The sequence below is a fragment of the Trichosurus vulpecula genome, chromosome 6, assembly GCF_011100635.1.
Source record: "Trichosurus vulpecula isolate mTriVul1 chromosome 6, mTriVul1.pri, whole genome shotgun sequence".
Taxonomy (NCBI): Eukaryota; Metazoa; Chordata; class Mammalia; order Diprotodontia; family Phalangeridae; genus Trichosurus; species Trichosurus vulpecula.
The window spans coordinates 218316083-218330676 of NC_050578.1; the positions used below are offsets into that span (position 1 = coordinate 218316083).

Sequence of the window (14594 nt, forward strand, 5' to 3'; positions counted from 1 at the left end):
ACCATCAATCAACTCTAGGGTCTCCCTATTACCCCTAGGTCCAAATATAAACTCCTCAGTTTGGCATTTGAGGCACATTTATTAAAGGGTCACATATATCATTTTATCCTCACAACACTGGGAGGCAGATGCTATTATTACCAACTTCTATTTTACAGATGAAGAAACGAAGGCAGGCTGCGGTTAAGTGAGGGGAGATGCTATTAGCCACCTCTGTGTTACAGATGAAGAAACAGGGGGGCAGTGGTTAAGTAACTTGCCCAGGTCACACAGCCAGTAGGTGTCTGAGGCTGGATTTGAACTAAGGTCTTCCTGACTCTAGGTCTAGTGCCCCATCCAGGGTTTCAGCTGGGGGCACAGGGAATAGAGTGCTGGGCTTGGAGTCAGGAAGACAGGAGATTGTCCTACCTGGCAAGATTGTTGTGACGATTAAATAATATCCGTAAAACACAAAATTGCTTAGCAGTGTGCCCGGCACATAGTAGGCGCTACATAAATGCTTATTCCCCTCCCCCTTCCCACCCACACGCAAGATCTTAGTTTTCAGGAATAACTTCACGCATCTGTAAGCCACGAACTTTTACCGCACCTCTCGGGTGCACACTCCCGCCCGATCCGAGCTCTCCCGCTCGTTGGTATGGTTACTTCCTCCACCTGAGCGGGAGCAGACGGGGATTGCGAGCCGATCCACCTGACTGAATTCTAACGCCAAAGGGAGCAGAAAGGTCAGCCCAGTGTAAAGCACCGCCTCTCACCCTGTACCTGGGCGGACCGCCGCCTACCTGGCCCGGCCGGAGCTCGTCCGGCTCTCCGGGGTCGATCCCCGGGGCTGGGGGCGCACATCAGCTGTCACCAATCCGGTCCCACCCCCTCCCCGCGCGGTGACCGAGGTCTAGGCTGGCTTGGCAGAGGCCCCCAGGGTCACCTGCTCCGCGGGGCCGGCCGAGGGCTCCCGGACGGGCTCGCCTCCGCCTTTGTCCTTGCCCTTGCCCTTGCTGACCGCCCCCAGCCCCGCGCGCGATCCGGGGTGCGCTCGGGCTCTCCTTCCCAGAGCCGCACTCCGCGTCCCCAGCGCGGGGACAAGCTGCGCGCGTGTCCTCGGCTACCCCCGGCCCGGGCAGGAGGCCGCACAGGTACTGACCTGGCTCCCGAGAGCTGCTCGCCAAGCGGATCCAGTGCGTCCCCCGAGCTCGGGACGGCCGGCTCCTCGGAGCGGAGAGAGAGGAGCGCCCCAGCGCAGCGCCATAGGGCTCCGGGACAGCCGGCCACTGCTCCTCCCACGTGACTGAGGCGGGGACCAGCTGAGGAGCGGGGCGGGGGGCGGGGATGGCCGGCCCTGGAGCCGGGGCTGCCCCCTCCCGCGCGCTCTCGCGGCCCACGCGGCCCCGGGCGAGCCGGCCCGGGTCGCCCCTTCCCTCGCTCCGAGCATTCTGGCCCCCATCGATAATCCTTCGATCTATCAGTCCCTCCCCAACTTGTCTTCCACTGCAGAGCGCTCGGTGACGGCTCCGACGTCTCTAACTTTGCCACCCTGGAGCGGCTGGCAGCGCTCTCCGGGCATCTGGAGGGGTAGCCGGCCTGGTGCTGGGCCTCAGCCACCGGACTACCGGCCAGGGATGAAACTCCCCTCCTTTGGGAACCCCCACTGCTGACAGTCCTCCCAGAAAAAGCAAAACACGTTTCCATTCCTGTCTCTAGTGGTGCACTCTCCCATTCCTCCGGGCTAGGCTGAACCCCCTACTACCAAAGCTGAATCAAGAGATTTCGAACTGGGGGGTGTGGTGTGGCTTTTAGAGCCCCCTAAACCCAACCCCCTCATCTTACAGGAGAACCGACGCTCAGTCAGGTTATGAGTCATCCAAAGTCACCTAGGTGAAGTGGCAGCTCTGGCACTCATAACCCATCTCCTCCGACTCCAAATCCAGCCCCCGCTGCCCGGCTACTTAACTCTGCGTCCTCACTTTCTGCCCTACAAATTAATGAAATACAAATATCCAGTACTTTTCTATGCATTTTCAGAAGTCAAAAGTGACTGAAAACCTGCAACTAAAGGGAAACGCTTAGCCTTGTGACTCATTAATTTCACTCTCCACTTTAAATGTCTTAACCCTGGCAGGTGGCAGAAGGACTTAAAATGGACCTGTCCTAAAAAGTAGGATGATCTGAAATGGTTTATAGTAAAGTGATTCCTAATGAGACCACGGGCCTTAGCTTCCCCCTAGATTACAGTTAATTCTCACCTTCAAATCGGTTAGTGGTTGGGAAAGCCAGGATACAGGGTTTCTGGCTCCCCCTAGAGGTTAATACATTCAACAGCCCCAGTGTTTACTCGGGCAAACAAGTCAAGTTGTGAACAAGCATTTATTATATACTTACCATCCACTGGGCAGTGTTCCAGGAGACCTGAGGGGACAAAAAAAACTTACTAGGCCTTGCCCTCATTCAGGATCATTAATTATTTTGTTGTTCAGTCATGACCCCATCTGAGGTTTTCTTGGCAAAGTTACTGGAGGGGTTTGCCATTTCCTTCTCCAGCTCATTTTACAGATGAGGAAACTGAGGCAAACAGGGTGAAGCGACTTGCCAAGGGTCACATCGCTAGTAAGTGTCTGAAGCCGGATTTGAGTTTGGGAAGATGAGTCTTCCTCACTCCAGGCCCTTTGCTCTGTCCACTTCATCACCTAACATCACCTAATTATCAGTGTAATTCAAATAGCAGTTCTCCCAGGGACTTCTTACAAGTATCTCCAGGCCTACACCTGGGACCCCCAGGAGAACTCTACTCATGAGATACTTAATGAGTGCTTACTATGTGCTGAGGTTACAAAGAAAGGTAGGGACGGCCACTGCCTTCAGAGAGTTTATATTTAAGTAGACACTCAAATAGTGAATAACTAGGATATAACAGGATATAAACAGATGAAGCAGAAGGCAGTCTGTGCAAGGAAGTGGCTAGTTACCAGAGCCTCTAGAGGTATGGCCTAGGCAGTCTTTGTAGTGAAGGATGGAAAAAAAAGAGATCCCAATGATATCATCTTTTAAGGTTGACAAAGAGCTTTCCTCACAAAAATGCCAGGAGATAGATAGCATCAGCATTATTTCTATTCAAGAGAGAATCAACTAAAAAAGAAAAAAAAATTACCTCATTAAGCATAGAAACACACAACATTTTAAGGCTTGTAAAGTGTTTCACAGAAAGGATTTGAGCCCCATGACAACCCTTATGGTCAGCACTACTGTGTCTCCATTTTTCAGATAAGGAAAATGAAGCTCAGATAGAAGCCGAGTATTTATTAAGCACTTACTGTGTGCCAGGCATTGTGCTAAGTATTGAGAATACAAATATGGGGAAATAAGATTCGTATTTTCATTTCTCTCTCTCTCACTCTCCAGGAGATTACATTCTAATATGGGAATATAAAATATAAAGGGGAAGAGGATGATGATGGAGTCGTGGAGAGTGAGCTGAGCTGGGAGGAAGTGAGCCTGACTGGGGCCTCTCATGAACTGGTCATCCAGGCTGGAGAATCACTCATCAGGAGAGCAACCTCCAGGGCAGACCCACCTCTAGGAAGGCAAGGCTGCTGGTGAGGAGTTGGAGTGGTCCACAGAGTTGGTCAATTTGGGAGATGTAAGGTGACTTGTCCATCATCACACAAGGAACATTCCCTATGGGAAGGGGAGGTGCCCTTGGAAGTCCTCAGGAGGGGAAGAGATTGGTCAGAACCTGGACACTGACTCAGTCTGTGCACCTACATACAGATTTCAAAGTTCCCCGTTTCTTTTGTCTTGAGGAAGTCTTCATGCCTACCATTTTGGGGGCCCAGGCAGCAGAAAGGGGTACAAAATGTGGAATGGGGTTTCTGCCCTGCCATGTGAGCCAGCAGTAGCAGACCTTGGGAGTTGCTCTCCCTAGCTGCTGACCACAGAGGACCCTCTCTCTATCTTCAGTGATAGATGGTGCCAGTGCTGAAAACGACACAGGGAGGTGGGCCAGGTCCAGAGAAGAAGATATTAGACAACAGTACACAGAGGCAAGATGGGTTAGGTAGCTGGAATCTGGAAGCCTTTGAAATCCTTATCCATTGGTGAAAGATAGAGAGTAACAGCTTTTTATTCCCTTCCTTTCTCCCCTGATTTTTCTTGATAAAGTCTGGACTTGGGGCTGGGTCTATATACATGCATACATATATTTTTTTTTAAATTCATGCATACATATATACACACATACACACATAAATACACATACATCCCTCTCTCTTGTCCTATTTCAGTAACCTGTGGATTTGGGGAACAGGCTGGGCATATGCTTCAGGCAGAAGCTCTTGGCCTCTTCCTTTACCACTTACTCCTAAAATCAATAGATTTTGTGGCCATTAATAAATTAAGTGATTGCCTTCTTTGAACACGAGGCAGCTATCTTTTGGAGTTCAAAAAGTGGCTCAGACACTTCCTAGCCGCGTCACCCTGGGCAAGTCGCTTCACCCTGTTTGCCTCAGTTTCCTAATCTGTAAAAAGACCTGGAGAAGGAAATGGCAAACCACTACTCTAATATCTTTGCCAAGAAAATCCCAAAGGGGGTTATGAAGAATTAGACCCAACTGAACAGTGAATGCCCGTGTGTATTGTCCTGAATGAAATAAAGTCCAGCTTTGGGGTGGAGTGGTAGCATCGATTTTTAAATTATGAGCCATATTTCATCATGCCAAATCTATATTCAGAACCCAACCAAAGTGGGTTTTAACAGAGAGGAAGCTCGGTGGTGCAGTAGGGAGCATTGATCCTGGAGCTAGGAAAATGGAATTCAGTCCTGAGTGTGTGCCCCCCCTCCCCGGCAAGTTATAACCTCTGCCTCAGTTTCCACACCTGTAAAATCATAATAATATTAGTACCTACCTTCCAGGATTGTCGTGAGGATAAAACGAAAGTGTATTTGTAAAGCTCTTCACAAATCTTAAAGCATTTTATAAATGCTAGCCCTTATTATCACCATCATCCTTATTATTAACTGCCTAGTGGCTGAGAGTCATGTGGCTTGGTGGTACGGCTATGCCGCTTGGCTGATGGCTTGGGTTTGGCACCACCTAGCGGTCAGTCCAAATATCTCAACCCTTTGCTGGGTAATGAATACAATGAAACTACCTTTCCCTGTAGATTTAAGACAGCATCCAAGTTTGTGGGATCCTCTGTTACTGCAATGCTCTCTTTTTAAAATGGCAGTCCTGGTTGAGTGACTTGCCCAGAGTCACACAGCCAGTAAGTGTCTGAGGTTGCATTTGAACTCAGGTTCTCCTGACTCCAGGGTAGGTATGCTATCTGCTGTACCACTTAGCTACCCTACCATAGCGCTCTTAAGAGTTAAAGGAATCTAGCAGGTGCTCATGCCGCCCACAGCTGCCAAGTAAGTATCAAAAAACAAGATTTGAACCCAGGTCGGCTTGACTTTTGGTCTAAACCTCAACCAAGGCTGCCTTTCTGATTAAGGACATTGAGTGACTTCCTGATTGGCTAATGCGTAAGAGAGCCAGAATTTGAACCCTGGGCTTCTGTTTCCAAATCTCTGCTCTCTCCACAACACACCACTGATTGTCGGCTGCCATTTACTGCAAACTCAAGGCCTTCAGCAAGAATTAAAAAAAAAAAGTTGTGACTTGGTTTCATTACATCTGTTGCATTTCCCTCTTAGCTTTCTGTTTCATTTCCTTAAACCAAAAACCACCACAAAGTGGCAGGGAGGTCACCTCTGCCTGGGGTCATCTCGGTTTATCCGTGTGTCCCCAGGTTCCCATTATTGAAATGAAGAGGAAAAGACTGGGGTGCTAGAATTCCCAGAGACCAGCATGGGAGTGACTTTATATTTCCTGAGGAGAGCACAGCAAAGGAAGACAATAGATATAGAATGATCAGTTTTCTCCTCTGTAGTGAGATGCTGCGGGTCATAGAGAGCTTATCCAAAATGGAGTCTAAAAAGCTATTGTCCTGCCTTGGGCTGGTTGAGAGACAAGAGATCATTTAAAAACAGATTCAAACAACAAAAAAGATTCATTTAAAAACAGCCAAATGAGTCTTTTAGAGATAGAAAGATATTCAATGGACTCAAGACCCTGCCTCCGGATGACTAACCCCCAACCCTCCATGAGAGCATCTGTGAGGGGAATTATTGGTCCTATACTGAAAGAGTCTTGGGATCATAGATACAGAGCTATAAGGGACTTTAGAATCCAACCCCCTCATTGTGACTTGCCTGGAGTTGATAGCTAATGTCTGAAGTTGGATTTGAACACAGGTTTTCTTGATTCCAAGTCCACCATCATATCTATTATACCACGATGGGCCCCAAAGAATCTTCTTCCCCATCCATGCATTGTCACAGAACTCTTCCCGGAAACTTACAGAGCTGACCTTACCCTTTGTTGCTCATGAGACTTTGTTCAAGGATCTCTGTTCTTCCGTCTTTTTCTCACCTCTGTATGATGTGGCTCAGTCTTCTTCTCTCTTTGCAAACTCTAGACTACAGATGCTATTTGTTTAAGCAAGTATAAGGCTGAACATTATGTCTCAAGCTAGGCTAGTCGTTGGCAAAGAAATCATCTGAAATCTGTCTTCATAATATAGTGATTTCTTAGAAATTCATAGAAAAGAACGGAAGGAATGCCAGAGACAATCAGAGAAGTTAGATAGCTTTGAATTTATTATTCATGTTGTATTTAATATTTTCATATTATATTTTAAAAGAAAAGCAATTGGGCATAATAGAGATTTACAATTCCATGTATAATTCATTTTCTGTTCTACTATGGAGGCGGGGAGAGGACTGGGCTTATTGGCTATTTGCCTTGTTAAGCCCATTAAACATCATCTTATTAGATTCAGCCCAGTACTGTAGCCTGGTTTTTTTTAAAATCTTGACTCTGCCATCCATTGTGTTGGTTATCCCTGCCAACTTTGTGTCATCTGCAAATTTGATAAGCGTGCCATCTGTGCCTTTATCCAGGAGGTCCTTGATGAAAATGTTAAATCAGCACAGAGTCAAACACAGGGTTATGCCATTTGAGAATTCCATCTCAGCTGACATTGATTCATTAACAATTACTTTTTGAGTCCGACCATTCAATCAGCTCAGAATCCATGTGAGTGTCATGTCTAGTCCACAATCTCTGTCTCTTTTCCACTAGAATAGCTGTTTCGAGGTGAGATGGGTCTCAAGTCACAATATATAGAAGCCCCCTTTCCCTGCTTCTACATCAGACTTATTCTGCTCTCCTACAAATGACACAGTCAGCGTTTGGTGACTCTGACCCTTGGATTCATAACCCATCCTAGGAATAAACAAAAAACATAAACTGCTTTTTTTGATTGGGTGCAAAGCCAGATAACAAACCCAGGCTGGTGCTATGGTTTTGTAGCACCATCCCAATTTCAGCTCACAGAGATAGTTGGGTCCTCGGTGCATGTCTACTACATCCCTTCGGGGCTACAGAAATTACCTCTGAGTGGCTGGGGTGGTGTCTTTTCTAGTACTCATTGGTGGCCTTTCCTCCATGATTATCTGGTAATATCAATTAGTCAACTAGACTCAATTGTCTTATTTACTAAAGTAGCATACTAAGAACAATACAAAACATCCTCCTCCCCAAAGTTTGTAAGAACTTCTACCAGTACATACAGAATCAAGTGGCCTCAAGCTTCGAGGTCATACATGGCAAAGGGGAAACTCATAACTCATGGAAATCCTTTTACTGAAATGTCTTCAGATATTCCCCTTAGTTACAGTAGGTTCCCTATAGACCACTAAATCTTCCATTCCCAGTCAAATCAAGACAGTTTTGGGATCCCAGTGCAGACATGGCTGCCATCTGATGCTGTCCCCGACATGATGATAATGTAACTGTAGGAAGGGGGGAAATCCAAGATCTTTCAGACCCTTTGAAGGTCACAAGATCCTCCTCTGACCCAGGTTGGTGGGGGGTGGGGCTGGGGAGACCAAGGTTAAGGTCAAAGTTGAGGAGCTCTCCTTTCTTGCAGGCAATTCCTTTTCTGGCATGGCTCTTTCTCCTCTTTGCCACCAGACACTGAAATCTCTTATTCCATCTAGCTTGAAGATTTTTATACAGGCCCCAGAGGACATGAACAAGTCCCCTAGTCAATTTGAACAGACTTTCTGTTACACTTGGCTGAAATGTATTTGATTGATATAAGGAGGGTTCTAGGTCTTGATCACACCTATTTCTGTTTGATTGATTTAGTCAGTAAACATTCTCACCAGACAAAAGTAATTACTTTGAAGGGGAATGAGGCAATCAGTGGAGCCCCATCCTTAAAATCCATACCAACTGGCCAAAGAACCACGTAGATTTTTAAGAAATGAGACTTACAAGTGGGTGTTACAGTCTGTAGACTTGATAGAGAAGTACATTTGCAAATGACTCCCACAAAGTGATACTCAAAGAAGAGTTGAGTAACAGGGATAGAAATGCTTATACCACAAATTAGGAAAGACAAAAGCTTTAGAAAATTATGGTGCCTGACATTAGAGACCACTGTTGTGCTTTTTTTTGGTCAATGAGCATTTGAATTAGCAAATTGCACACAGCTGCTTTCTAAGTGGCCTCTCTCGGGAAGGAGGCTGTAGGGTACTTAGCGTTCCACAAAGAAGATAACAGAGAGCAATTCTAGGCTATGTTCTAGGCTACGTTTGCTGGTCCTCTACCGGAAGCTTGCTGTCCACTTCCTGCGTCATATCCCCAGCTCAGTTTGTGAGTCCTGGGTCTTCAAAAGGATTAATTGCACTTACTCCTTGAGGACAAGTATCATGGTTTATTCATCCTCACATCTCCTTCGTTTGGAAGTAAAGGAACCTGCCCATAGTAAGTACTAAATAAATGTTTGTTGAACCATATGTAACCATAGGATCAGAAGAGATAGGAGACCCGAACATAAAAGGTCATGTCATTAAAAAAAAATTAGGAGAGGAGATTGGATGCTTTTCACAACTATGGCTGAAGAAAGAATCCCTAACCAAACAAGGGATAGAGAAGAGCCTAACAGATAAAATAGACCATTTTGATGACATAAAATTATAAAGTTTTTGCCCAAATAAAATTAGTAAAGGCAGAATTAGAAGCAAAATAGTAGAATTGGAAAAAATATTTACGTCAAATATCTTTATTTTTATTTATCCTTATATAGGATATACAGGAAATCACAACAAATAGACAACATCCAAACCCATTCGTTTCTGATTGGATGTGGGCAGAGGATATAAAAAGTTTTCAAAAGAATAATTGCAAATAACTACATAAAAACACATTCAAAATCCCTAATTATAAAGTAATTGCTAATTAAGAGAACTCTGGGCTTTCAGCTTATATCACACACATTGACAAAAGATTTAATTCTCTGTCAACGTATTGTTGAATTTAATGTTGGAAAGCTTCTGGACAGGCTGGCACCCTGATGTACTCTTGGTGGAGCTGTTTATCTTTTTGGATCTAAATTTCTAATTACATAAGAAATGTGAATAATCTGTCCATACCCTTTGACCCAGAGATCCTAATACTAGGAATATGCCCCAAGGCACCCTGAGTAGCTGTAAAATCAGTGAAGATCCTAGAAACAGATAATGAAGCATACCCTTCTCCTTATGGTCACAGCAGAGACATGGGGAATATATTATCATATATTATCAGATGTTTTCCTTGAATTGTTTTTCTCTGTTATAAGGGAAGATTTAATCTGAAGGGGAGAAGTAGAGTATGATTGTGACATAAAGACAAACAGCATCAATGAAATGTATTTTAGTGCAGACTACACGGCCTACCCGGATGACTTGGGGAAATGCAGTGATGACTCCCCAAATCCTCACTATTGAACATGAAATTTTAAAAGGTTACATGTCATAATTCAGTCAACATGATCACTTTTGAAATGTCATCCAATTTTCTAGGATTAATGAATGTCTAGGAAATTACTCATTAAGTCAAAGAAAGTAGAGGCGTACATGGTTAATCAGTGAATTGGGCACCGAAGGCTAACAAACTAGGAAATAAAAAGTTGAAAGTCTAAAGCTAAAAGATCTAGTGCAGTGGAAGATGGGATGATATCTACTGTCGTGCCATCTATGAAACATTGGCTAAGCAAACTAATAGTGTAAACAAAATTATAGGAGGAATGATTAAATTATTAAGAAAACAAAGTGGTATAAAGCAATTAACACGGTAACTACATTATTCTTAGCCATTCTTTGTCTCCAACCACCTCTGACTTGCTTCTTGCCTTACCCTCAAAGTCAGTCAATCAATTTGCATTTTATCAAGTGCCTACCATGTGTTAGGTGCTATGCTAAGGCTAGAGACACAAAGAAAGTCAAAAAACAGTCTCTACTCTCAAGGAGCCCATTATTGGGAGGGTCACCTCCTGTACAGGATGATCCCACTATACTTGCCACTACCAATACCAACTACAGCCAATGGACAGGTAAGCCCAATTGTCTGGGGAACAGGTTCACCCAATGATTTTGGTTTTAGCTCATTTCTTGAGGTCATAATCCAGGGAGGCAACCACTTCTGACTGCTACCAAATGCTGATGGGTGGAATAGACAAGTTAGCCTTGTAGCAAGGTAGTCTGACAGACTGAAGGCAGGATGTGCCAATCAAATTAAACACCCTCACCACCTCAACCATCACCCCCCAGCTACTGAAGAGTTGCCAGTAGCTCCTCAGCAGCCACAATTATTGAAAACCCCAAAAAGAAAGTTCTCACCACTAGAGTCTTTGCTACTGTTAGAATAGCTCAACATTAGAAATGGATATGATTTTATCAGGAGAAATCACATTAAAGAAGCTACATTACCAGATCTCCTTTGCTGCAGCACCCTAAGAATCATGAGACCTTCCCATCTTACTCACACCTGAAATCTCCTGTATGTGATATCTCTGCCATTAGAATGTGAGGTCCTGAAGAATGAAAAACAGTCTCTACTTTTTGTATCCCTAGGACTAAATACATCTTTTTTATTAATTCATTTATTTACACTTTTATAGTCAAGGTCCAGTTCTGTATATTTGCGAGTACAGTAATAAAATTATGTTTCTTTATATTCCAAGTGCAACTCAGGCTTGTTTGCGTATGCTCAGATCACCTAACATGGAGGCACCCAAGGGACCTTTGAAGCATGTCCAGATTGTTTTATAAGGTGATCTCTGAATCCCCTACCATGCGGGTGGGAGTAAAGACTCCTTTGACTGACTGGGCAGCCAGAAGAGGCTGTATCTTTAAAAAAAAACTGGCCAGACTGAGACAGTTGTGCTTTCTGGCTCATGCTTTTTTCTGCACACATTTCCTTGCTATGTCTAGAGGGTGAAAATTACAGTTCACCTGTCTTATAACATAAGCAGCATGAGCCAGACCATTGAGAGGCTTCCCTCTCCTGATCTCTCTCTCTCTTTTACCCTGGCTCTAAGAAATGAGCCCAGGTATGTTTGTTTCTGTTTTGTTTTGTTTTTAGTAATGAATTTTTGGTTTTCAACATTCTCTACCATAACATTTTGAGTTTTAAGTTTTCTCCTCCTTCTCTTCCCCCCATCCCCAAGACAGCATGTGATCTGATATAAGCTCTAGTTATACATTCCTATTAAAATATTTTCACATTAGTCATAATATAAAGAAGAATTAGAACTAATGGGAGGAACTACGAGAAAGAAGGAAAAAAAACAAAAAGAGAGCAAATAGCATGCTTCGATCTGCATTCAGACTCTATGGTTCTCTGGATGTGGTCAGTCTTTCGGAGTTGTCTTAGATCCTTTCATTACTGAGAAGAACTAAGTCTGTCAAGGACAGTTGTTTCTGTTTTGTGTCCTTTGTTCCCAGTTTTAAGGTCTAGCAGTGACTCCGCTGGACCTGGGAGTTTGAGCTCCATCAATTTTGGAGCCAGGACTGTAGGTGGGATGTATAGCCTGCCATTCTGGCAGAGAAGCCCAGAGAATGCCTGGGTCTCAAGCCAATGGGAGTTTTAGACTCGGACCTGGGACTATGTTATATAGGACTGAGCTAAACTATGGACCTAATCCTATTTCTTTCCCCAGAGACTGAGGCGGTTACAAGGGGAGGGGGGTATGCTAATGTGTTGGGGGAGTTGTTATTCATTCATGTCTGACTCTTTGTCACCCCATTTGGGATTTTCTTGGCGTCTATGCTGGAGTGATTTGCCATGTCCTTCTCCAGCTCATTTGACAGATGAGGAAACTGAGGCAAACAGGGTTAAGTGACTTGCCCAGGGTCACACAACTAGTAAGTGTCTGAGGTCAGATTTGAACTCAGGAAGATAAGTTGTCCTGATTCCAGGCTCAGAGCTCTATGTACTATGGCACCATAAGTTTGTACAGCAATCCCTTCCACATTGTGACTTTCCCCATAGAGGTTTTGATATATTGTGAGTTGGCATAACATAAAAAATGGAAATTTTTTTGGGAGTTTTGCAGAGGATGACAGACAAAGTCCAGCAGATGACACAGAAGAAGTTTAGAAATTCAGAAATATATAAAATAAGTGTGTGGTATTGCATAATATCAACACAAATTTTACAATAAGGAATTGTAGATACCTCATAAAAGAAAAAAAAATCAGACTTCTCTGGTATGAAAGGAGGGTCAGGAAGTTTTAGCAGGATATTCCAGATCATGGGACTGGAATGTGGAAGGAATGATTGTATATTTGTAATTATACCTTTTGAAGCAAACATTATTTTATTAGCAGTTAAATGGATTCAGAGGACCCCTTACACTTGGGAACAGCACTAGTGGGGGCTGGAGCCATTGGCAGAGAGCCTACATACCCCAACTCCTTTTCAGGGACTAGAGGGCCCCCGGAGAGTTGGGAAATCTAACCCATCTGACCTTCCAGGCAGTAATGGCCATCGTAGTCAGTTTTACAAAAGTGAAAGTAAATGATGAAGTGAATAGGGACCCTGGTAGTTCCCACTGAGAGCTTATGTTCTAAGAGAAAACAGATAAATGCAATCTTCTTCTTTGTTTTCTTTTATTTGAAGCAGATGGATGAAAAGTGGGATCCAGGGTATGAAATTAATTGTGCTTCAGGAGAAGGTATTATCATTTGGATTGGGTGTGGAATGATAGGATTTGAGAGCTGGGAAGGAGCATCTAGTCCAAACTCCCCATTTTATTGATGTAGCCCCTGAGCCCACCACCCATACTCCTCCCCGCTACTCATCTAGTAGGTGCTCCCGAGTTCAAGGTACTCTGTCAATCTACAACCACTGAAAACCATAGTTCATGAGTCCCTACTAATTTATTTACTGTTACCAGACAACCAGAGGACACAATTTGCTTAAAAGTAAAGGCATTTAATGAAATACTATCATAAAAAAGCAATAAAATATTCCCCTCATAGTTTGGTGGTGCATGCTCCCATAAATTCCCATAGCATCATAGGGGACCTGTGTGGAGAGGCATATATGTAGAGAACACACATAGCCAGGATGCATGCATGGAGAAGGATACATGGATGTAACTTATGTGTTGAGGTCACAGGCCCAGAGGATCAACTCAGGCCTCTATTGCTGTCCTGCCAGTTTCCTCTGGTGAGGACCTTGCTCTGCTCTCACTGGGTCTACAGCACTGCATTGACACCGAGATGGTCTGGTGTGATGTGCAGTCCCTTGCAGGCACAGAGTCTTTTCTGGACATGTACTCTGTAGTCTCTGCTGGACATCAGTGCTTGCTAGTCTTGTGTGACCTCTGGTTGACTGTGCTATGCTGGTCCCGTGGTCACTCTTGGTCACCTACAGGAGAGTGGTTTCAAACAGAGCAAGACTGAAGTTTCTATCTGCTTCCAATGTCTAGATTCTGGCTCCTTAGCTGTGTTTCTGCCTTTTCCCGTTGAGAGGAAGAATGGGTTCTGCCATCTCTCTTCAAATTCAGAACCCAGAGACTTCACCTCTAATTCTTTTAAAAAGGCAGGTGCCTTGACAACCTGAAATATTTGACCAGGGATCTCTGCTTAGAGTTAGTTAGATGGAGCAGTGGATAAAGCTGCTAGGCCTGGAGTCAGGAAGACCTGAGTTCAAAGCCATCCTCAGATACTTATTAGCTGTGTGACCTTGGGTGAGTCACTTAACCTCTGTTTGCCTCAGTTTCTTCAACTGTAAAATGGGGATACTCTATAGGATTGTTGTGATGATCAAATGAAATAATAAATGTAAAATGCTTAGCAAATAGTCAGTACTTAATAAATGCTCATTCCCTTTCCTTATTCCCAGGTAAAAGACCCTTAACTACTTAGCTTTTTCTCCTCCATAAGGTTCTTAGAATTATGATTGTAAAAAGGAATCTCAAAATGAGATTCATTATGGCAGGAGTCAAGGTCTTTGTAACACAGAATAGCTTTCAGTTAAATAGAGCCCAGAAGTTTTAATTATACATGTACACTTGCACATGTTTTAATGTTTCCCTTCTGTTTACATCAGGATATTGCCTCTTTTAGAAACTGCAGTCCGACTTAGGGTCAGAAACTCCTTGCAACTCTAGTATAATGTCTGATTGCCAAATTGTACCCAGGAAGCATAAGATTAGAGGAT

General features: G+C 44.1%; 1 protein-coding gene across 9 annotated transcripts in view; it reads right to left on the reverse strand.

Moving 5' to 3' along the window:
* PPFIBP2 (PPFIA binding protein 2) overlaps positions 1-1279 on the reverse strand; it is a 221504-nt gene extending 220225 nt beyond the window's left edge. For 5 of the 9 annotated variants that reach the window (XM_036762541.1, XM_036762542.1, XM_036762537.1 and 2 more), the window contains exon 1: positions 1142-1279. The gene's annotated coding sequence lies outside the window, so the exon portion shown is untranslated. The remainder of the gene's footprint in view (positions 1-1141) is intronic. The other 4 variants (XM_036762547.1, XM_036762544.1, XM_036762543.1 and 1 more) reach the window with 1 other exon arrangement.
* Between the last annotated feature and the right edge of the window lie 13315 nt (positions 1280-14594).